Source organism: Lepidothrix coronata, unplaced genomic scaffold (assembly GCF_001604755.1).
Source record: "Lepidothrix coronata isolate B3197 unplaced genomic scaffold, Lepidothrix_coronata-1.0 Scaffold6, whole genome shotgun sequence".
NCBI lineage: Eukaryota > Metazoa > Chordata > Aves > Passeriformes > Pipridae > Lepidothrix > Lepidothrix coronata.
The window spans coordinates 8,651,798-8,674,804 of NW_016690186.1; the positions used below are offsets into that span (position 1 = coordinate 8,651,798).

General features: G+C 43.7%; 1 protein-coding gene across 2 annotated transcripts in view; it reads right to left on the reverse strand.

The window, feature by feature from the left end:
* CABLES1 (Cdk5 and Abl enzyme substrate 1) overlaps positions 1 to 22,501 on the reverse strand; it is a 75,439-nt gene extending 52,938 nt beyond the window's left edge. For both annotated transcript variants that reach the window (XM_017832421.1, XM_017832410.1), the window contains exon 1: positions 22,413 to 22,501. The gene's annotated coding sequence lies outside the window, so the exon portion shown is untranslated. The remainder of the gene's footprint in view (positions 1 to 22,412) is intronic.
* Positions 22,502 to 23,007: the final 506 nt, after the last annotated feature.

Here is a 23,007-nt window from a genome sequence, read left to right on the forward strand (position 1 = left end):
TTCTATTATACATATGTATATCTCTATGCATTTGCACACTTATGCATGCTCTGTAACAGATCTGCACAACAGTAGGATCTTTCATAAACATAAAAACAAGGGTAAGACTTTCATTCATATCACCACTATGGAAGAGATAAGTGGAACAAGACAGCTAATTAGTCATTCTCCATTTCAATCCTCAATAACCACAGAGAGAGCTTGTATTTTTACTGCAGGCATTGTCTTACATCAAACAATTTGTAGATAAGAAAAATCAGCTCTCTTCCTGAAGGCACATAAGCAAGTATTTTGATAGAAAAGATGAAACAGCATTAGAAATTAACTGTAACACTTCTTCCCTTCCCTCGCCACTAGAGTATGCCCACTAGGATGCATTGCCAATATGTAACTGTATTATCCACACTGACAAATTTTGCGCAGTCTGCTGTTTTGGTACTACAGAGCACAAGGCATTAATAGCTGACTGCCTCATTCAAATGAAACAAGACAATTATCAGCTGTAACTTACACAATTAATACTACTGCTGCCAGCATTTTCAGCAGAGATTTGATTCTTTTATAGCTCATTTGAAGTCTTTAGGGAACGTGTTATTAGTACATCTGTCCTCCTGTAAACATAATTATCATGTAAAATTCCATTTATCATGCTGATCAGGAAGCACTTTCTTTCAGCCTTTCAGCCTGGGAACACTGATAAACAGGCAAGGGAATTTGACTGCCCCAGCTAACCTGGACCATGCTCGTTGCCAGAAGCATTGCTATTGCTTTCCAGCTGAGCCCACAGCAATTTTCTGAATATGCACAAAGCTTTTGCTAACCTCTGACTTTGGCGTTTGAGCTTGGGGTACATCATATTGGACACTGCTTTTTTGTGTCATTAGTCGATTTTATGTTCTCCCATGATTCCCTGCTCCTTGCTTATCTCCAAGACTGAGACACTTGTAGGTGTGCAGGCCAGTGGAGCTGCTGCAGAGGGAGCAGGTAAGCAACTGGATTCACTGTGATCATAATCCTTTATCAGTACCATAAATCAAGTCCACATCATAGACAACAGTCAAGACCTACTTCAACCCAGCATCACTTTTAATACACAAAAACAAGCTTAGGCCAGGTATAAACAGACATCAGTTAACCAGATGCCAATCAACACAATACTGAATTTTGTCTAAAATGGCTATGACATTTTAAAAAGTGAACACCATCAAGACTTACCAAACTCTGGTGCCTTACATGCAGAATAGCCCACAACTGAAGGCTTCATGTGCAGAGAAATTGTCCTTGTCAACAACTTAACCTTCAGAGACCTACAGAACATCCTGACATCAAAATGAGATTAAATGAAGTAAAGGTCAGCCCCTGAATAGACCTCCTGCAAACTGTGGCTTCAAATTGGTTTAAAATAGCCTCATTTATACTAATAAGCTTATGCTGTGACCAAAAGGCACCGTGCTGCTTCAGCCATCTACCAACCCCTGCATCACAGCAGCAGAAGGTCTCCTGCAGCTGGCCAATTAAGGGAATCGATCCCACTAACAAGCACACAAATGATTAGCGATCAGCTTTTATTGGGTTTTGTGAGGGAGCAAAAGATTTGCTGTCCTCAATGGGATCAGCCCAAAACAATCCTCAGATCACAGGAGTAGGCTAACTGTTCCTGCATCCCTGGAGGCTGCTCCCATAGCTGCTCTCTGACTCCAAGCCTTTCTCCACTGCAGCTACAGGTCTCTCCTTCAACTCAGCCAGCCAGCAGGCATCCAAAACAGTCACAGGGAACAGGTATAGACTGGACTCCTTCAAGCTCAACAGATACAGATTCCAAACAGGCCTGTGACCAATACTGATCACATTCAGGATTTGGAACCTAATAATTTCTTTTTATCAGCTGAAACATTCTTTTTTTCCTGGTGTATAAAAATGGCCTGACAGGACATAAGGGACTTGCAGGATGCCCTGAGGTTGAGGGAATTATACTGCTGCAGGAAAGGGCAAAGGAGGAAGAGACCAATCCCTGATGATATCAGAAAGCAAATGTTGTTTCAAAGAGATTATTTTACTGCTGATAAATACGTGATGAATATTTTTTTAAATGTGGGAGAAATTCATAAATCTAAATCAAGAGAACTGCTATTGCAGGCTGACATTGGTACAAGCAGAACAACTGCATGACCATGGAAACTCATAAGTTCACTACATTAATACACTGAGCTGTTATGGACTGTATTTTAAGCAACTTATTCCCATATCATTCTGATAGTTCATTTAGTTTTGTTAAAACAGTGTGCTTGAGAGAAATGAGTTAGCACAGTGGTTACATCAATTACTCTCTTTAAATTCAACAATCATGCACATCCAGATTGCTTAATTTCTCCCATACATCTGCATTTGTAGATCTTTCTTCTCTGAAGAGCTTTCAAAAGCTCAAGTTTTAATCAGAGGACTATTTTTGATCCTAATTTTCCAAGCTGCAGTAAAGCTGCCTCATGACCTAATCTGATGGCAAATGTACCATTATTATACAGTGTTTTCAAGCAAGTTGTACAATAACTAGTCATAATGTTTCTTATTTTTAATCACTGGTACACCAGGTGCCTAGTGTCTAATTAGAGCTATTGATCTGCAGACACTGCTGTAACTCGGGTCAGCAAAAGACTTGTTGAAACAAGCACTGCTTGGTGTGAATAAAATACATTGCAGAGCAGTGTCTGGACATCAGCCCCTTGGCCATACCCCAGCACACCAAAGCTGTGAGCAAAGGCAGACCTGCCTTCCCTTACATCAAGCTCAGACTTTTGCTGCAGAAATGAGCAGGACAAAGGAACACGACATGGTTCTAAGGGCTGGAAATGCCACACAGCTACCGCCATCAGGAACACGGATTACAGCCCCGGGGGTCTGTAGTCGTTTGGGTCAGGGGTTTGACTCAATTACAAAAAAAAAAAAAAACCCAAAACCAAAAAAAGCTTTTTTTTTTAATTTTTGCCACTGTTCTCAGCAAAATCAAAAAATTTCTGATTTCATGGGGAACAAAGCATTTTGATTTGCTTGAAGCCCATGTTTCGCTTTGAATTTTTTTTCTTCTTATATATGCACAAGCATATATATTCATCTGCATATGACATAGAAGACTCATACTCAGGAAAAAAAACCTGTTTTCCGCTGTTTAAACATGTCACCTTTCTGAAGAATTTTGGTTCCTGAAAAAAAAGTTCACAGGGTTTCCTCTGGTTTGGCTTAACAGCTTTAAAGGTTGTGCTTCCAGACAGAAAATCTGGCTTACCCACAGCTTTCCCCCTCTGTTCCACATTTAACAGGTTGCTGTTGTGACCATAAGAAATACGGCAACTGCTGCTAAAACTTTAATCCCCCCCAAAGTCGTAATCTTTATATAGCAAATATAATAAGCTTTCTCAGTGACATACTGCAACAATGTTTAACAGGATTGCATAAGCAAAGTTATATTTAAATCCACTGAAAATGCAACCCAATTCTCCCAGAGTCTGCTCTGGCAATAATTAATGACAGATTTCATCAATATTCATGTATCAAATTTTTCATTCTTGTAGGATTGTGCCCCGCTAACACAAGGACAGCAGAGAAGAAATAACGTCTATTAAAGAAGCTGTTAGGCATCACAGATAACATATGAAGCGTGGCCATGCTGTTCTCTATCCTCTATTACCCCTCAATTTTATTCTCTAGAAGTTCTTTCAGCAGCTGCTTCCAGGCTGTAACCGAAGGAGGGGCAGGAGGTATTCTGCCACTGCTGTCAGGCAAGCCAGGGGAGGACAGAAAAGCGGAAAAAATTAATCTCAAAGTATTTTGCAAAGTAGTCCAAACATTTGGAGGTGGCAAGGTTTCCCTCCTCCTGCCCATCTGGCCACAGTGTGATTCTATAACAAAGCATTAAACCAACATATTTATCCTGAAAGATAAACAAATAAAAACATATTTAAACTGAAAGACCGTAGATTTAGATTAAATATTAGGAAGAAATTCTTCCCTGTGAGGGTGGTGAGGCCCTGGAACAGGTTGCCCAGAGAAGCTGTGGATGCCCCATCCCTGGAAGTGTTCAAGGTCAGGTTGGAAGGGGCTCTGAGCTACTCGGTCTAGTGGGAGGTGTCCCTGTCCATGGCACAGGGGCTAGAACAAAATGATCTTTAAGTTCCCTTCCAACCCAGACCATTCTAAGATTTTACGAGTGTATTTCCTGAGCTGTCCTACCTCCCTCAGGAAGAGTCATTTTGAATTTAGTTCTTCCAGTTATTTGCCACAAGCATTTGAAAAAAGAGTAAAACCTATCTGATGGTCGTTTGAGCAATCTGCCTAATTTCATCTGCACACAGTGTGCACACCCCAAAACCATAAGTCTTCATGTCAAAGGAGTGCAATTTTCTGAGCAACTCAGAGCACCCACTCTCTGAAACAGGGAACACCAAATTATCTATCCTATTCTTAAACACGAACAGTCAAGAGACACTTTTTTACGTCAATGTAATTGTAGTTTCCCAGGGCAACACAAGGATGACACTACAACAGCCTGCCTCTCCAGGGCAGGCTTCAGGAATGTTGCCCCTAGCTCTGTACTTAACGCAAACCTAAGAAAATCACAAGAAGCTGTATTCCCCAACCAGTTTCACAGTCCAAATCTCATGACAAAAAAAGTCCTGAGCCTAAATCTTCGCAGAATTTTGAGATCCTCTCAGCAATGGGGGAGGACAGGGAAGTGAAGAATAAAGTGAGAGGAGGAAGGAAACAGCTGCTTCCTCTTCCCAACCAGCTCTGAAAGCTTTGCTCTCCCCATAACATATATAGGAAAACAGGAGCTACTTTCTTTTCCTCTGTCGTAGAAAAAGATAGAGAAAAAAGTCTTACCCTCTTGCAATCCTTCCACTCTGTCCCTGTCAGATTTGCTGGAGAGCTGGAGCAGCATCTTTCACTGTGCTGCAGAGTCCTGTGCAGGGACAACTTTCATTCCCAGCATTTATTTTTAATTCCCATTGGAAGCCCAGTGAACTACTCTAGAGCATAACAAAATACCCATTAAGCTTTTCACAGAACCAAGCCTTTAATTTTAAAAATATTTATCTGGATCGCTGAAGATTTTCACTCTGAAGTCTGACTGCATGAGCAAATGATTTGGCATACATACATAAAAAAATCAGAAACTGAAAGAAAATTCAGTAATACCAATCTCCCAAGCTACTACAGCCGATAACTCAGGGACTGGGAAGCTGGCCATGGAATTGCCTAATTTCATGAATATTTGGGAGGAGATACAACCTTATTTCAATTCACAGACTAGAGCAACAATTGGAGAGAAATTCTTAAAAAAAAGGCTCACAGGTACAAGGGGCAGCTCTCTGTCCCATCCCAACATTATGTGCTGTGACAATTCTGCAGTGCCACTCCTTGGTTTTCAAGGTACTTTTACTAGTGTCAGGAAATCTGTTATTGTCAAAAACTGTTAAGTCAACCAAACCCAGGTATTTTAATCAGACACTGAACAGTTGGCTTCACCCCAAAGCCAGGGCTGTGGGCAGCTGTCAGCCCCACAGCCACCACAACGCAAGCAAGCAGCTGTTGTTGGGACGAGTTTCAGCAAGAATTGGTGATGAGCTACTAGCAGGCACTGCTGCCGGTGTGACCATAAAACACTGTTACAAAACCTGTACTCCTGCAAACCAGTTAATTTTGAAAAAGCTCTGAGCTGGATTTGAACGTCTCAATCCAGCAGGAGATGACACCCCATTTCATGACAGGTTAACAACCTGTCAGGGATTTAGCACACCCCAGAGCAGCTGGCTGGTGTTGTTGAGACAGGCAGTGGTGCCCCCAGGACACATCCACTGAAGAAAGGCAATTTTGAAAGAGGAGGCAATTGCCTTGCTGAAAAAGAAAAGTAATAATAATTTTTTAAAAAGTCAGAAGTCCCTCCTGACTGAGTTCAGTATCACAAGTTTCTGGGAGAAGAGGACAAAGGAAGTCCGCATACCCAGACCCTTACCACAAATACTACTGGAGGGGTGGAAGATGTGAGAACAAAGTTAAGCAGCCAGAAGGATGTATGGTTCCCCTTGCATTTCTCTACACTCCTCCTTTAAACTCAGGAAGCACACTTCTGATCATCAGGGTGTGTTGGTTTGTTTTCCACACAGTCCTGCTCCTGGGACATGCTTAGGTACCAAGGTGACCGAGCTGCCCCAGCCCAGCTGCACTGTATCCACATCTGCCTCGGAAGCTGCATCTTCCCAGGACCAGCAGGACCACAGCAGATACTAAAAGCAACAAGGCAACAGGCACTTCCATGGTGGTATTCGGCATTTTTCAGAGAGCCTCATGGGATACACCAGGACTCTGTACGTGCATATGCTGAGCTCAGTACTCATTGCTGATTCTCTGAAAGCAGAAGGCATGAGAGCCCTGTGACTCTGTATTACCTGTTTAAACAACAAACACAAAGTTAAAGCGTATTAAAAATTCATGAATTTCTATGAATCCTTAAAGAGTCTTATTCGTGCCTTCTGGAATGCGGCTCTTTAGGACTACATCTTTTTAAATCTTTTTTTGATCTTGAAAGTTAGGAACTTTGTCAAAAAAGACAGAATACAAGGAGATTAGACTGAGCATCTCCACCTCATCCCAACAGCCCATGAACCTTAAAAAGCCTCTATCACATATTGCAAGACTTTGAAGCTGGCGATACTGGAATAATTTCCTCAGCAACAAAGATGAAGAGGAGATCACGTGATTTAGAAAGGTTGCTAGTGCTTTCAACTGTCATGAAAACACATACTAAAAATCTTAAAAAATGCTATGCCATGGCTCACAGTATCTGTTGTTTGCTCTTCCATTTCCCCAAGCCAGGAGTGTGATGTGCATGCATATGCTACCTTTCAAACATGATTACTGAGTTCTGCTGAAGGCACATGCATATGTAGAAACAAAAGAAAATATGTTTGAGTCCCTGAAAACAGATAAAATGGATCTGGCCCTCCAGATCCAAAAAAGCCATGTATTTCTGAAAGCTGAAAAACCCAAACACGAGGTAATACGAGAGCAGAAGCAGACCTGTGTGCTAGCTTAAACCAGCAGCTATTTCAGTTTAAGGTGATACTTCGGGTTGTGAAATAAAATCTTGGAATTGTGACCATATTTGCTTCAGCCAGCCTCTCCTTTGAGGCCAGTAACCCCTTTAATTGCCTCAAATCACCTGGAGGCACCTCCAGCTAGAAAAACCTTTGCTCTATAAGAAGCATCAGGTGGACAACAAAAAAACCAGAAGACCAGATGGAGAAAATTTTGACAGCAGCTCATCATGCCTCCTTAGAAGACAAAGTATATGAAGGAGAACATAAAGCATGAAATGCCTTGAAAAAAGGCTCATTTTTGCCACCACTTTGGATAAAAATAATTTTTTGTCACAGATTTCACTGATTTTGTGTCCAGTACTCTCCAAGGTAATATGCGGCTTTCAGTATTAAAAGAACTAAATGCACACATTCATTTACAAAAACATCTCAAAGGTGACCACTGAAAGCACATTCTCTCCGAGATTTTAAAATATACCAGACTAATAGATGTAAAACGTCACTTATACCAATAAATTGAACTGATCGTGTAAAAACTCACGCACTTCAGCAATCTTAACAAAGGCACTAACTGCATGATTAATGATGCACTTCTGCAGAAACCTCAGCTGATGGGGCTCATGCTCAAATGAAACTACAAAACTGCTCATTTTGACTGTGTTAGGCAATGTCTTTATGAGCCAAAGGCAGCAACCTACTGGGAAAGTAAGACTGAACATATTTGCAAGTGTTTGCAGATCAGACTTTATTTTTATACAGCCTTTTATCAATGATAAAATCTAATTTAGAAATACTTCTTTCAAACTAATCACCTCTTTCAAGAGATGCCACTAAATATAACACAAGGAAGATTTACTTTATAACAGCCTTGTGGGGGTGTGAAAACACACAAAAATCTATCTTTTAAAAAGGATCAAGGCATATTTAGATGCCACAGACGTGAAATGCAGACCAAAACTCCAGTACAGATACTAATCATGTGAAATGGATAACCTCATAATATCACACATCTTAGATCATCTGACTCCTGTGTCTGTCTGCATATTCAGCATCACAGCCCCAAGCTGAAAAAACACAGACAGAGAAGAAAGAAATTTTTGTTTCCTGGTAAAGCTTCTTGCATTAAAGAACTGAAAGCAGGGCAAAAGGCCCATTCAAAAATGTGTCACAAAACACTTCACCGCAGACCTAAGAGCTTTGTTGTGAAAGGAGAGAGGAAAAAAAAGGATTTTGAACAACAATATTGACTAATGGGATTATGTATACACAACAGTTTCCCATTCACAACACCCTCCCGGGGAGCTGAATGCAAGCTCAATTTTACCTGCACCAATAACAGCTACATAATTTTATGACAGATATTAAGCTAAGAGGATACAGACCACAAAGCTGATACCAAAAACACTTATCTTCCAAGGAGGATATCAAACAGGCAATTAAAGAAGCAATCATCCTCCTCCAAAAAATACAATTTCTCATCTGTAAATTTACATCTGTAAATCTCTCTCTTTTGGCTTTAAGTAGGAGCTCATGAAGCATACACTTTTGTAGCATATTTTTAGTAACTTAGAGCTTTCAAATTATATATAATGTAGTATCTGGGTAAGTAATACATAGACAACAGTATCCTGATGACAATAAAACAACACAAGAACATATGAAGACAAACATAACAATGAAGACAAACTGTTTAGCATGCTTTAGAACTTGCTTGCATACAAAAGAATTTCTGTATCCATATTAGACAGAATGGGTATAGAGAAAGAGGTCCTAGGACTGAGTATTTCTCCTTCCAAATTCCTTCCCCTTTTTTTAATATGTGAACTTTGCACCTAACTACAATAAGTATACATGCTTTGAAGCTTTTTAAGAAAAAGAAAAAAAATTGAAAACCAAATTTGGGAGTAAAACGGCTGCGGTTCTAGACAGGAAAAACTGTGTTTTAGCAACTGGAAAAACTTATTCCTGCACTTCATAAAGAATAAATACAGCTATGAATACAGAATAAACATCCTTGATTGTAATAATAAGGAAAATATAATGCAGACACATAGCTATTGTTTGAAGTAAGGCACATCAAAAGCCTTCACAGTGACAGCTCCAGCCACTCCGCCACGCTCCAGCTGGCCCTGCACAGCCTCACAGACTGCAAGGACAGTATCAGCAAGCAAAGGGATGGCCATGTAACCCATGTGCCTGTGGTGTAGCTTTCCATGGCAAGGTGTCAGGAGGCAGCAGCGGTGAGGAGGGGAGCAGACCAAGGATTTGCAGGCAATGCTGAGGTTCTCCCACAGGCGCTATCTTGGGGCAGTGAGTAGCGCTCCCATCAGTGGTAATCTGGATACTCGATCCCGACAGCAGGAAACTATCTCTACAAATTCAACAAGTAAAATGCGGGATGCAAGTGCTAAAATAGCAGCATACAGTTACTAGAATGACAATGAGAACTGTGACTATTTCCTCTCTTGGGCAGGATCTGCTAACTGCTATTTGGAAAACAGCAGATTTATATGTCTTTGTTTTTGCTTTAGAAGCAGCAGGACCTTAAGAGTCTGTCCAGCAAAGGAACCAAAAATGCACTTCTGTTGCTGTCTCTCCAAGTGCCCAGGCACCCGCAGCATTTTCCCTCCTCCCTGAAAGTCTCTGCAAAGGAAGAAGGCTGAACAAAGTGCCGCTATACGAGGGCCATGGCCCCCACAGCAGCAGATAAAAACCAAATTATACAAAACTTGTACTGTTTTGCTTCTGTCATCCTTTGCCGCCTCAGACCTGAACAATAATGAGCTTGTCTAACATGGAGGAAAGAGGGGAATGGCTTTGTGCTTGGATGGGTCAGAGCAGACAGATGCATAAATATGCTCGCCAAAAGCTGTCTGTGTTGAGCTGGGAAAGGGAAGAAGCACAACGGTGAGAAGCTGCAGACAATGGGGCCAGAGGAAGAGCACAACCCTCTGGCTCTGTGCAAAACTTTGGTGTGGTTCCCTCTGGCAAATCTCAGGAAGGATTCAACATGAAAGCTCATTTGGTAGTTAGTTACATAGAAGTCACAGGCAAAAGTTCGCCTTATTGCTTCCCCTGAAAGTGAAATCAGCTATACTTTGTATAAAAGAGGTGCTTTTTTCTCTCTTTGATTAAACAAATGAACTCTCCTCCCCAGAGCACACAAACAGAAACCGCTACTTCCTCAGGCACTGCATGTTCATGTCTAAAAACAGCCCAGGACAAGGGTAAAACCATGCTGGGTATGACATTAGACCTCTACGCTGACCAAGATCACAAACTGCCATCAACATGTGACACAAAATTTTGAAATTTTGGTTTTCCTGTTTCACCTTTTCCACTAAAGAGACAGGAAAGATGTCTGTTAATGTGAATAACTGAATAAAACAAAAAAAAAAAATCCGTTTTTTCAGAATTTACCACATTACAAAACGAAAATTTAGAAAGGCTGCAACTGACCAGTAAAAAGAAAACAGATCCCAGTGCTCTGATTCAACAAGTAATAAAAATGTTTTTCCTACAAAATCTTTTTAAAACCTCCAGTGGAAAGAGGGAAGTCAGTAATTTCCAATGGAAATGACTAGGGGAAAGGCACCTGAATTCATAGGGTCAAACAAAATGTGTACTAACCCAAGTGTGAAGGAAGGCTGTGAGATATTTGAGTTAGCTCAATATGAGTTCCCTGAAGGGGCATTCCCTGGAGTTAAAGGTGTGTAGATGTGGTGCTTAGGGACACAGCTTAGTAGTGGACTTGTCAGTGCTGGGTTAACAGTTGGACTTGATGATCTTAGAGGTCTTGTCCGACCTAAATTATGCTATGCTTCTATGAATCCCTTTATTCCGGAGCAGGGAACTGAGACTCTGCGGGCATAACTCCACTGTGTTTGATGCTGGCTCAAAAGCATGCTTTTGAAGCAAGCCTCCTGACCATGTCTGCTTACAACATGCTGCTCTCTGCAGCATGGAGTAGCCCTGGAGCAGGAAGGCTTCCGCTCCAACAGCAGAAAACCAGGTGACACGCTGTAGGAGCACAGCACCTGTCTTTCAACTACTGCTGAGTGTTCAGTCCGCAGGTCCAGGTGAGACCTGGTCTGAAGGTCTGACCCAGTAATTAAAGCAGAGGTGTGTTGTTAACTTCAGTAAAAGCAGAACCACAACTGCAGTCCACAACACTACCATCCGCTCCCCAGAAAAACACCAGGGAGGATAAGTACACAAATGGGAGCAGGTCTGCACAGTGAGGTAAGCAAAATCTGTGAAAACTCACAAAGAAAAAGCAAATGCTGTCTTTTCAAAGTGGGATTTTCAAAGAAGCTCAGAGAGTTCATCAAAATTCATGCTTCAGAGGCTCCTTCAAAAATCCCAGCTTGAATTGCTCTACTGCTCCACTCTCTTCTGCTGGAATAACACAAGACAGACACCTAACTCAGAATAAACACTGTGGAAGTGAAGTCGAGTCTTCATCACCATAACCCAACATCTTAGAAAAGTGGATGCAAGGGTCAAGAGCCTCTCAAAAGTTGCATTTCTTCTAATATACGTAAATGACACATACAGGAAAAAAATCCCACCTCAAACAAGACCATGTTGAAATATTCCTGTGGATTCATAGAAAACAGAGAACTGTAACAACTGCAAGATAGCTGCCAGTTACACAAAAGATCGTGCCACCCTCAGCTCTTGATATCACATTCATTTATCCAGTAAGATATTTGAGATATGCAATCACTTGACAGGTTGGAAATATTACCTCTGCACTTAAAATAGAAAAGACAGGCCTAATCCTGTTCTCATTTTTACCTGAGCAACCCTACAATTAATTCAGAGCCCGTTTGTTTTCAGATGCTTCTGATCTTCGCAAGCACACAGTGGCTCACAAGAGCTTTTTCACGTCAGCCTCTTTGCTCCCCCCGCCATCCTCCTCAACGGAGTGAATTCCAGCTACAACCCACACCCTTCTTCAGTGCCCTATTGCACAAAACAGGTCGTGGGTTTGGGGCTTCGGTCCTAAGGGATATGGAGGAGTAATGGCATTTTATACAGCACTTGAGCACAGCATCGGTACTGCACCGTAAAAAAAAAAAATCCTCACTCCTGCTGCAAGGCTACATCCTCAGGAGAAGGGAGCCTGCAAGCTCACAAACACACTGTGAGAAAATACACATTTCATTCACATTATCCATTCAATCTTCCCACAGAGTACAAGGATAGCAACAGAAAACACTGCCTTGAAAGTGCCTATTTAAGGGTGCTGGCAAATTCATACAATGTGCACTTTATATTTTTAAATGCATTTGCTCAAACTCTTCTCCCTGTTACACCCTAGCACTACCTTTGACTTGAATAGCCCTACATCAATAAGGAAACTAATTAACAAACAAGAAACCAATATTTATAATAATTTCTTTAAAACAAACAAGCAAAAAAACCTCGTACAATGAAGTCTGTTCCTTAAAACAAATGTGCGCAGATACTTTCTATTTGCAAGGCTGCTCTCGAGTTCTGCAGTACCTGGAGTGCCTTCTAAAATAGAAGAACATTCTGTTTTGAGGCGAGTCATGCACACGGAAAAATATGAATTTTTCAAATAAATCTCAAAGGTCATGATGGAGGTACTTGACAGTGGCACTTTGTGTTCCGCTGTAAATAATTTTGCCTATTTCAGCAACCACCTCTGAGCTGCCACTTCTTCTGAATTAGGCTATGCTAAAAGATGGGATTTTACAAAGCAGTGAACATCACCAATTAAAAATCAAACCCAGTTTAGCTTTAAAGAAACAGCCTCATAAGATTAAGGAGGTTCCTAAGATACACAATGGGTTGAAGACAGGAGGTTATGTGAACTCCGTTTTCAAAAACACAAACACAACCCCTTGTGCTTTACAGACCAAGCTTCCAAGAGTATTTATAGCAGACAGAGAGCTTTCCACACCTTTTTACATAACATGAAGCAGCACCTGCGCAACTCACCTACTTCAGCGATTAAACCGTACTTTGCACTGTAGTATCTGAAAGCTGTTTTTCCTCTCTTCCTATTATCCAAAAAAATCTCCATGTCCTACATTAGGAAATAATATAATTCATTTAAGTAAATTCAGAGAATTACGAAGTTTGCTTGTAACTACCAGGGCTGCTCAACTGTACCCACACCCCAGGTATCAACATGAGAAGTCTTCATTTTCAGGTAGCTATCTGTCACCTAACGAGGACTACACTCCCGATTGTGTGCATCCACCACACCCCATGGACACGTGGGCAATCCTTCTGTCATCTTGCATTTGTCTGGGTGTAGCTGACTGCAACTTTGACTGAAAAATGAGGAAATAAATCTCCTTTCCTGTTGGATCTGTAGGTACTAACACAAGTGCAGAAGCAACAGGAAAATAAAAGTTTTGTCTATGACTGACAAAACACAAGGAATAAAGTTGGTGAGTTAAAAAAAAGTAAGTTATTTTCAAGACACATTTCAGACCACAGCTGACATCTAGCTTCTGCTTTATGCTACATCCTTCAGACAGGCTGAGTATTGTGGGGTGGGCAGTGCAGGTTCATAGCACATGCCAGTGTCAACAAGGAATAATGACAGCTTCTTGAATTGTAGGTATAGACTGCATCTGCATATACACAAAAGTATGTATGTGATCCAAGCAGGCCTGAATGCAAAGGGCCTTATGTGACATTCATCTCCTGGCTCCTCTTTCTCCATCTCTACATGAGCTGGAGGCACTGGATGAAACCAGACATTCCTCTAGGTGACAAAACTGTCCTCCCTGAGTGCCAAACACATCCTATCTCCTTGGGGCAGTGAGGCTCTGCTCTCCTCTCCTCCAGCATCATGAACCCAAAAAACTTCAAACTCAGCAGGCCTCCCTCTGAAATAGACTGGCAAAGCTGTGCTGCTTGCACCCACCTGGCTGGGGATATAATCCACTCCTCTGCTAGCAGCTGCAGTGGGCAACAGGCTGCCCCAGTGCTGTGAATTATTTCTGTAAAAAGCAATGGTAATAATATCTGACCCTTTAATTGTGACGAAATTAAAATCCATGCCAATATGCCAGCATCTACACCTCCTGTCAAAAAGAGAGATAGCTTACTTCAGGGTCTCTCACCTCCTTCTCTCCCCTTTCTGGTACACTAACCTTTGTGTGATCCAACCCTGTTGGAGGGCTGAGTCCTCACCCTGCACTTCCACCCGTGGCAGATCCACCACAAACAATGATGCTGGGAATATTGGAGCCTCTCACATGTTCCCCCATCCACTTTCCTTGCTGGGAATTACTGACCCTGTACCTGCAGTGGTTCTTCCTCCATCCTGCAATGCGAAAGGAAACAATGCCCCACAGAAGAGAGAAGATAGAGGGAAACCCATCACCAGCCTTCCCACTCTGCGAAAGACACAAGCTCAACTCCAAGGACAGCAACAGCACCTGTGGTTGGTACCTGTTGAGGCTGCACTGGCATCACTACCACATCCCAGTATCACTTCTCTGTCCCTTATGTATACCAAAAAATCTGCAGGTATGACCTGCAAGGTCATGGTGAAGCCACAAACAGCAGACAGCGCATGGATGGTTGGAAAAAAACAGTTTACTGCAAGCAGGCTGTAAACTGAACGGCACTGCTGAATTCTTGGTGCTCAGCATCCTGCCCAAAGCCCAGAGAAAGAGAAAATCACACTCAAGAGCTTCATCCCTGTTTGTTTCATGCAGCTAAGTTCCAGCTACATGATGTGGAGCAGAAAGAAGTCATCATCATGTCCCCCGATAGATTTTTCCTTTTACACAAAATCAGGGGATTTTTTTTAATTTGGGGGAAAATTTATGCTTCTTTTAAACGCTTTACCCATAAACTGATGTGCCTATGTCTGATTTGCCTTGACAGCATGAGGATTTGAAAACCTAATCATATTTACCTTGGTAATATGATTATCTCTAGAGCACCAAAATGCAATCCATTGTTGACTGAAAAATTATAAACTTATCTAGCTTTCTGGTTTTTAATCCCAGTAAAATCTCTGATATTGCAAAATTTACTTATTAGCATAAGTTTATACACTGATGCTTGATTTAACTGAGCAATTTTATATGTATCTAAATATACAGTTCAGGCTTTGCAGGATCCTGTGTAAGAAAGGATATACCTTCCTCTGCTATCCAAGACAAACAAGGTAAAACACATTTTGGTTGTGGTGAGTGAATCTTTCCTCAAACCTCAATTTCACAAAATTGTTAGCCTGATCTGTAACAACACGGGGGAAACACAACTGTTTGCTAAGAAGATGTATTTGTCCTTTATATTCGTATACGAAGGGAAAGCCTATTTTTTAAAAACATACTTCTTCTAGAAAAGAAGATAGCCTCTGCTTCACTTTTCATTCTTATGTCAATTTTCCACAATAGAAAACCTTCCTTAGGCAAACACTCTGAAATGCAGCTTCTAAGAGCAGTGTTGGCTTTGAAATACATAATGAGAACAGAAAAGATATTGAGCATTGATGACAGGAAAGCAGTTGCTATGAACACAACACAGTAGCCCCTGTAAAGGAACCTTACTGTTCCTTAAATATGTACCCCTCTAAATCTGCATATTGCAGCCTGAAAAACAAATGCTTAGAGTCCTGAAAGCCTCCCACTGGCACATCATGTTTTCTCCAACCACCAGTGAAGTTTTCTTCTCCTAAATGCTCCGTTGAGCTCTCTACTCTGCCCTTGCAGCAAACTTCTGCTAAGCCCTTCTTATGAAAACAAATACCATTCCTTAAATTTCTCAGCATGTTACTTGCAAATGACAGGCCAGCAAACAGATACTCTCCATATGCCAAATTATGTCATTTTCATTTTCTGGAACGAACACTTCTCACAGCAAACTGGCAAAGGTTTTTTCAGTTGGGTTATGAAAGAGCCAGCTCTGTGTCTTGCTGCACCTGCTGTGTTGCTAAGCCTGGTATCTGGTGGCAGCCCCCCAGTCGTCCATAGCAATTCTGGGTCCAGAAAAGAGAGTTTGTCATTTGTACATCCTCAGAGGTACTAGCAAATGTTCAGGGGTGAATTCTGTGGATATTTGCACATAGATTTCTGTAGACACCAGCTTTTCCTATTTGCAAAGAGAATCTGATTTCCCACATTTCTCATGGGACAAGCTGGTGCCTACAGTGTATTGAAGTCCCAACATATAAAGCTAAACTTTTGCATTTTTAGGTTAAATTATGAAGATGAGTCTTCATGTTCATGTAGTGGAAAACTTGCCTGAAAGACTACAAGTAACTGAAAACAGAGGGAGAATTTTTTTTTTAAAAATAAAGATTTGGCCCTGCTTCTCATCTTGACCTTCCATCTTACTGCTCTATGGAGCCTCCGTACAGCCCACCTGGTATCTACTTCTTTGAAATGAGGAAGCCACAGAACTACTAGAGGGCTGGTTTGTTTTTTTTTTCCTTTCAAGAAGCACACTTAGGAAACTCATATTTGTGTTTAAGGTGTTTTGAACTGTTCCAAACCAAGCTCTATCCTCTGCCAGAAGAGTTCTTGAAGTCATAATAGCTACAGATTAAAGCATACTTCCTATCCAAAAGCTGTCATCAAACTATGATCTGTCATTATCCTATCTATCTACCATTAAACTACGTTTTCGTGATGGTCTGTAGGGCTGGTGACTCACATGGTTGCTACCGATCTTCAGCATTTCAAGCTGCTTGCAACAGTATTATCAGGAAGAGGAAAGCTGTGTAGCAGAACCCTAAGGAAAAGGGCCAGTCTGGCTGCCTGCACAGGAGCTTTGCTGGTAAAGAAAAGAGCAAAGAGAAAGATCAAGTAAGATGCACCAAGCACATAAGCAAACCTGCTAAAGTGTCTCGCTCCTTCCGCTCTCCCGACAACTAATGAGAGGTCACAGCACACCAGCTAAGCACCAGCATGGTATAACCACAGGACTTCCACAGTAGAGTTGGACCTAGCAAGGTTTGAATTGGTGGCCAGCAAATGCGGCCAACACAAACAGGACTTTTCATGTGTTACCAGCTCAGGTTTTCTCACGGGGGTTAATGTGCACTCCCCCAGGCAGACTCCTCTCACCCATCCAGCTCCAATGTTGTCTCACTCTGAAACCTGCAGAGTCCTGAGGCTTTGGCAGACACAGCTCCCTCGTAGGATCTGTCCCTCTGTGAAGGTGTCTAATTAATTCCCTAGTACTCATGAACACCATGTTCTGTCCCACTGTTCTACTCTTCAGAATTGACAGCAAGGGTTTTTTTTCCTTGTTTGATGAATATTACCTTTTTATCTGACAGAGAGGCTTGCTAAATAATACAATAAGAGCCTAAAATATGCCAGAGCAAATTTCTGTGGGATCTGTTTTCAAAAGCTCTGGGTAGTAAGGGAACAAGGCCGATGCGTCTATGCTGTACATCATACACCAGTGACTCTTGAACCACCGGTCAACATCAACTAATATTTAGAAGATGACCCCATTTCCACAAGTTTCAAAGGAAGCAACAGAGGGAGGCACAAGCCTGTGACCTGAACAAGCAAAAAGGCTGGCAGAGACCAATAGTGGTGGATGCCAGTCCATACAATGTGGGGCTGGCCATGCTCAGCATGCACACAGCTCAGAAAACCCACCAGTAGTCAGAGACTGCTCCTGCACAGCTCTAAGTGACCATGAAGATCCAGCCTCTCAGTGTGCTCATGCTAAAGGATGTGGGTGTACTCAGTGTCCCTTACAGGGCTCATGGAAGAGCTTATACACTGTGTGCTACTACTGAAACAGCCCTTATTACCTGAGTCTTAACCCTGTTGTTGAACATTCCCCCTTCAGGCTGGCCTAGGATGGTCATTTAGCTTCCTGAAGCGACAGCCGAAGTAAAAAAGCATCCCCTGCTTTAGAGGCAGCAGCTATCAGTGGTACACAGGGTCACACACCTATGAAAAGACTTAGTTCAGCATGTGCACTTCCCATTCACTTCTCGGACCATTAAATCGCTGTTTTCATGCTATGCTTGTATACATCACTCTGAAATTCAGGCTGCCTGAAGGGCTTTACGTTCAGTGAATGGAGAGTGTCCATCACACACAAAAGATCCGGTGCTTCCAGCAGCTCACAAGCCAACTCCTGATGCTGGGATGACCCCATGGTGTAGAGGGTGCCCCCAGCTCTTTGTTCTGCTCCCCTTTCAGGACTCTGCCTGTAAGACATTTGTTTCTGAGAGACTTTTCTTTTGTCTCTGGTGTGTTCATTTTGGAGGCATCTTCTGTGGTGGGCTGAGACTGCACTGCTTGCCTGCCCAAGGGCATGGAGAACAGAGTTTTGACCTCTCAAGCCTCCACCACAAATCCTAAATGGTAGGATTCAACTCCTGAAGGTTTCCTCCAGCACTAACAACTCATGGAACTTTGCAAGCTCTACAAAAACCAGGCAAGTGAACTATCCCAGCATCCCCCTTCACTACATATTTCCAGAACATAAATACTGAGGCCATATGCAGCTCTGTCTTTTCCAACAGGTAGAAATAAATTGAATCTTCACAAGCTTTATTAATCATAAAACTATTTTAGAATTACTCGGGAAATGAGATTTATTGTAGGTCAATAAATTCTGAAGAAAAATCTACTTGACCCTGATAACTTCAGTGTCCTTTTGAGTGGACCTCTCCCCAGCAATTACTCAGCAGATATTCTCTCCTTTCCTCCCAGCAACTGCTGCTCCCAGAAGGAATTCTCCTGCCCATTTGCATTCAAACCTAACACAGTGTCATGGTTTGAGATAGCCCCAAAATCCAATTCCCTAGTCCTAGCCCCCCTCCCACACCACAACCAGATGTGAGATGGGTTTTTCCAGGATGGTTTCGATCCATCGACCTCTGGGTTATGGACACAGACAATGCAACTGTAAGCAATGTTTAGACTCCAAATCCAATCACCAATTTGCTTCCTTCGAAAAACAGGAAAAAAAAACCCCAAAACCAAAATGACAAAACCAAAACAAACAACTCAAAAAAAGCATGTGCTTGTTTCTAACCACCTGGCCTGCTGGAAAAGGAAACTCCACATACAGAAACAGCAGTACTTTCCCCAAAAAAACTATGGCAACCAAAATTCTAGGCATACACAGAAACAAGTACCTGGGACCATCACATCAGAGAATGTGAAATGATTTTAAACCAGTGTTGCTGAAACCTTGCTTCACAGAGTCCCTTGTTAATTTAAGACGAAGCTATGAAGAATGATAATTTGACATGAAAGAAACCCTGGCAGAACCTGGCCCCAGTTTCTAGTAACCTCATGTCCTCATCCACCCATTCACCACGAACTGAAACAAACTCCTTCTGCACGAGACAGGAGCCTTTGGCACCAACAAGCTGACTTCTGAACAAGCCTTTTTTTTGTCATTTACATATAATTACACTCTAGCCTCTGAGCAGCTAGAAGCTCCATGTTCTTTTTTTGTATGGTTTGTTTCTTATGAATACACATAGAGCACAAACCCAAACCACATTAATGATAACCTTGTTAAATATAAACTAGTATGCAATTATACAAACTGCTAACACAAACAAAAAAGCCAGGAAACTCTGATTATATGTTCACAATAGTTTCTGAAAACTAAATGAAAATAACAACATAAGACAGCCTGTCTTGCCTGATACTGTAACAGAAAAAGGTTTCACATTGTAACGTATCTGCCTCAACATAGAGGACTAGTCTGTCAAACCACATATTCAATTTCAAGCTCACTGCAAGGAGAGCAGAAGGGTATGAGGAAAGGCAGCAGGTGCACAAACAAACTACCAAAAAAAAAATTTCTGATTTTTCTCTCCTCATCATCCTTCAGGTGAGCTGATACCTGTCTCTGGGCAGTTGCTATGACTTCCACCTTGTTACCCTGAGAAGGGCTGGCAGTGTGCTGGGGATTTGGCTCCTTCCTCTCCATTAAGAGAGCAGCAGAAGGTCTGCTCGAACCCTCTGTTCTTGGGCTTGCACCAGCCTGGTGCATGCCTGTGATTTATCTTCTGTGCAGCCAAGAGTGAACCGAGCAGCTGGAGCCTCTACCACATCTTTTCATTAAGATGATGAGGAGCTAACACTCCGTACAACCTCCATGGTCTGCAGCTGTCCATCCTGATGTTTAAAAATATATACCTTTTCCAGAACAGAAAGAAATCTATTGAAGGCAGGCAAAAGTCTGCCCTGGGCTGCATATGTGCAGGGCCACAACAGCCAGTAAAGGGAGGGACATTAGCCAGAGCTCTCCTGCACCAGTGTTAGCTGTAAGCAAGTGCTACAATAGAGAGCTTCACACTTGTCAGTGGAGTAATGCAAGGTCTCTGCCACAACTGAATCTAGCTTTCAAGAAAACAAAAGAGCATGAGAAAACAAGCACTTTCCTTATATCCTACATCACAATAAAATACAGCACAAACAACGCTATAGGACTGGAGGAGCATCCTGACAAGGTTTCCTTAGGTGATTTCCCTTGCCATGGACTTGGGCTATCCATTCAGTCTGTTTGCATGTTAGCAGTACAGCTGAACTTGTAAGATGTTGGACTTCTAGGCTGTAAACATGAACAGTAATTACCTTTCCCTCTTAAACTCCAATTTGTTCTCATGTAACAGAAAAAAAAAAAAAAAGTAAGTATCACTTGTGGAAGAAAACATTCAGAGAGGCAAACAGGGGTAAGGGAAAATAATGACCTGAAGAGGAAGGGCTAAGATCTGAGCATCGCTCCTAGAGCTGAGCACAGGATCAAAGCTTGCAAGCACGAAAAACCAAAGAGGATCCTTGGGAATCTAGAAAGGTAACCTGCATGAATCCGGCATCAATAATAAACTCACTAACTAGAAAGCCAAGCAGAATACAGCCTCTTGAACACTAAGAGGGTACTGCCATGTGCAGTATCACCAAGAAGTAAAAAGTTCAAGAGTAGAAAATCAATCCCCAAATCATGGTCTGTGGGTCACTTTTCACTCACAAGGCTGAGGGCAGAGACTAAAATGCACGAGCGTGTGTGTGTCACATCGCTGTGCTGTTGATCCACAGCACAACTAGAGGGTTGTCACTGCAGAAAATGTTTTGAGAGACACGTGACTAGAAGAAGGGTGGTAGCCCACCAGCAGGCATTTTACTTGGGAATGTGGGACTCCCTAGCACAGCACCTGAAAAGCCACCAATAAAATCCAAATAGTAGGGGCAAAACCCAACCAACAGTGGGGCATGCAGCTAAGACAACTTTCTCCTGGAATACCTCCAATTTCTCCAAGCTGGTTAGTTTTGAAAGGGACTTTTCTACAGCGATCTATGCTCAATTACCCTTATAAACCCTTGCAATAACATGTGACTCAAAGTTTACCTATTTGTCCAAGGGAGGAACAAGAAGGGAGTGTGGCAAATGGGGAATGTGGGAGTGGCAGCCGATGTGGGCTTAGGGAGCACAGTCATTTCCTCCAGCTTCTTCTCTGCTTCTCCCCCCTTCCCCTGTCTTTGATATCTGAGTATGCTGTTGAGGAAGTGAAGGAAGGTGATTTTGTAGTCGTGGAGCAATTAATCCACATGCATTTGCACATTTTTACATGATTGCACCTTCTTAGCCAAAAATCTCAGCTTTTCAAGCAGGTGAGGTTATTCCTTTGGGAATTAAAAGGCAAAAGAGTACCCAGCGGCAATAAACAACCCAGAGAAACACGAAGTGCTTGTAGATAAAGAGCTTATTTGGGGTGGTAGCGAGACGCTGCTTAAACTATGCGCTCGCACTGTAATCCGTGGATGTCGACGCAAAGATTTCCTTTCCCCGCGTGGGCTACAGACCTGACTTCAGTGCACTTGGCTCAGGGCTGGTTCCCTGCCTGCTGCCTATAAGACAGGTAGCACGGCGGGCTGAATCCGCCACCAGCCATGAGAACACGGTGACAACCGCTCCGCAGCTGGGCTGGGCTGCAGCGGGGCACGGTGGCTGTGCAGCCTCACGCCCGCACTGCTGAGCAAGAGAGAAACTTTCAGCCACTTGCGCCCAGGCGGGAACGACTGACTGACCGGCTGGTGCGACCCGGGAGGCTCAGGCACCTCCGCCGACCCTCCCCTGCACCCTCGCAGATCATCGCCGCTGCCGCTGCTCCGCCGGCTCCGCGGAGCGAGGCTCCCGCTCGGCGGCTATCGGGCCTCCTTCCCCAAGGCTTCCCCCGGTGGCCGTGCCCGTCCTTCCTGAGCGGCGAGCCCATCGCCATCCCGCGCATCCCTTATCCCCGCATCCCGCGCATCCCTTATCCCCGCATCCCGCGCATCCCTCATCCTTCGCAACCCGCGCATCCCTCATCCCCGCGGCGCGGCTTACCGGGATCGCTGCAGCTCGAAGGCGGCGGCGGGGCCGGGCTGCCCTAGCTCTCCGCTGCTGCCGGCGATGCCCTGGGGGCTGGTGCGGCCGAAGGGTGCCGGCAGCACCCCCGCCGTGAAGGAGTTGAGGCGGCCGCGGCTGCCCGCCGCCGCGGCTCCCAGGAAGGCGACGGGCGGCACCTGCACGGCGGCGAAGGCGTCCTCCTCCTCCTCCTCGTCTTCCTCCTCCTCCGGGGGCTCTGCGGGCGCCGCCGGGGGGCTGCCCAGCCGCGGCGGCGGCGGAAGCAGCGGCGCCTGGCGGGGTCGGGCGGCGGGGCCGTCGTTGCCCGGCGGCGGGGGCCGCCCGTCGAGGGAGATGCTGGTGAGGAAGGAGAGCGCGGCCTGCCTGCGCCGGGGGTCGCTGCGCGCCGGCGGCGGCGGCTGCGGCGGCGGCTGCGGCGCTTTCCTGGGGCAGGGCTCTGCCGGCGGCAGGGGCCCGGCGGCGGGACTGCCGGGGCTGGCGGCGGTGGCGGCCGCCGCCATTGTCGGCCGGCTCCCCCTCCCCTCGGCGCTGGCCGGGCGCTGCCTCTCGCTGCCGGCCCGTCAGGCGGGCGGGC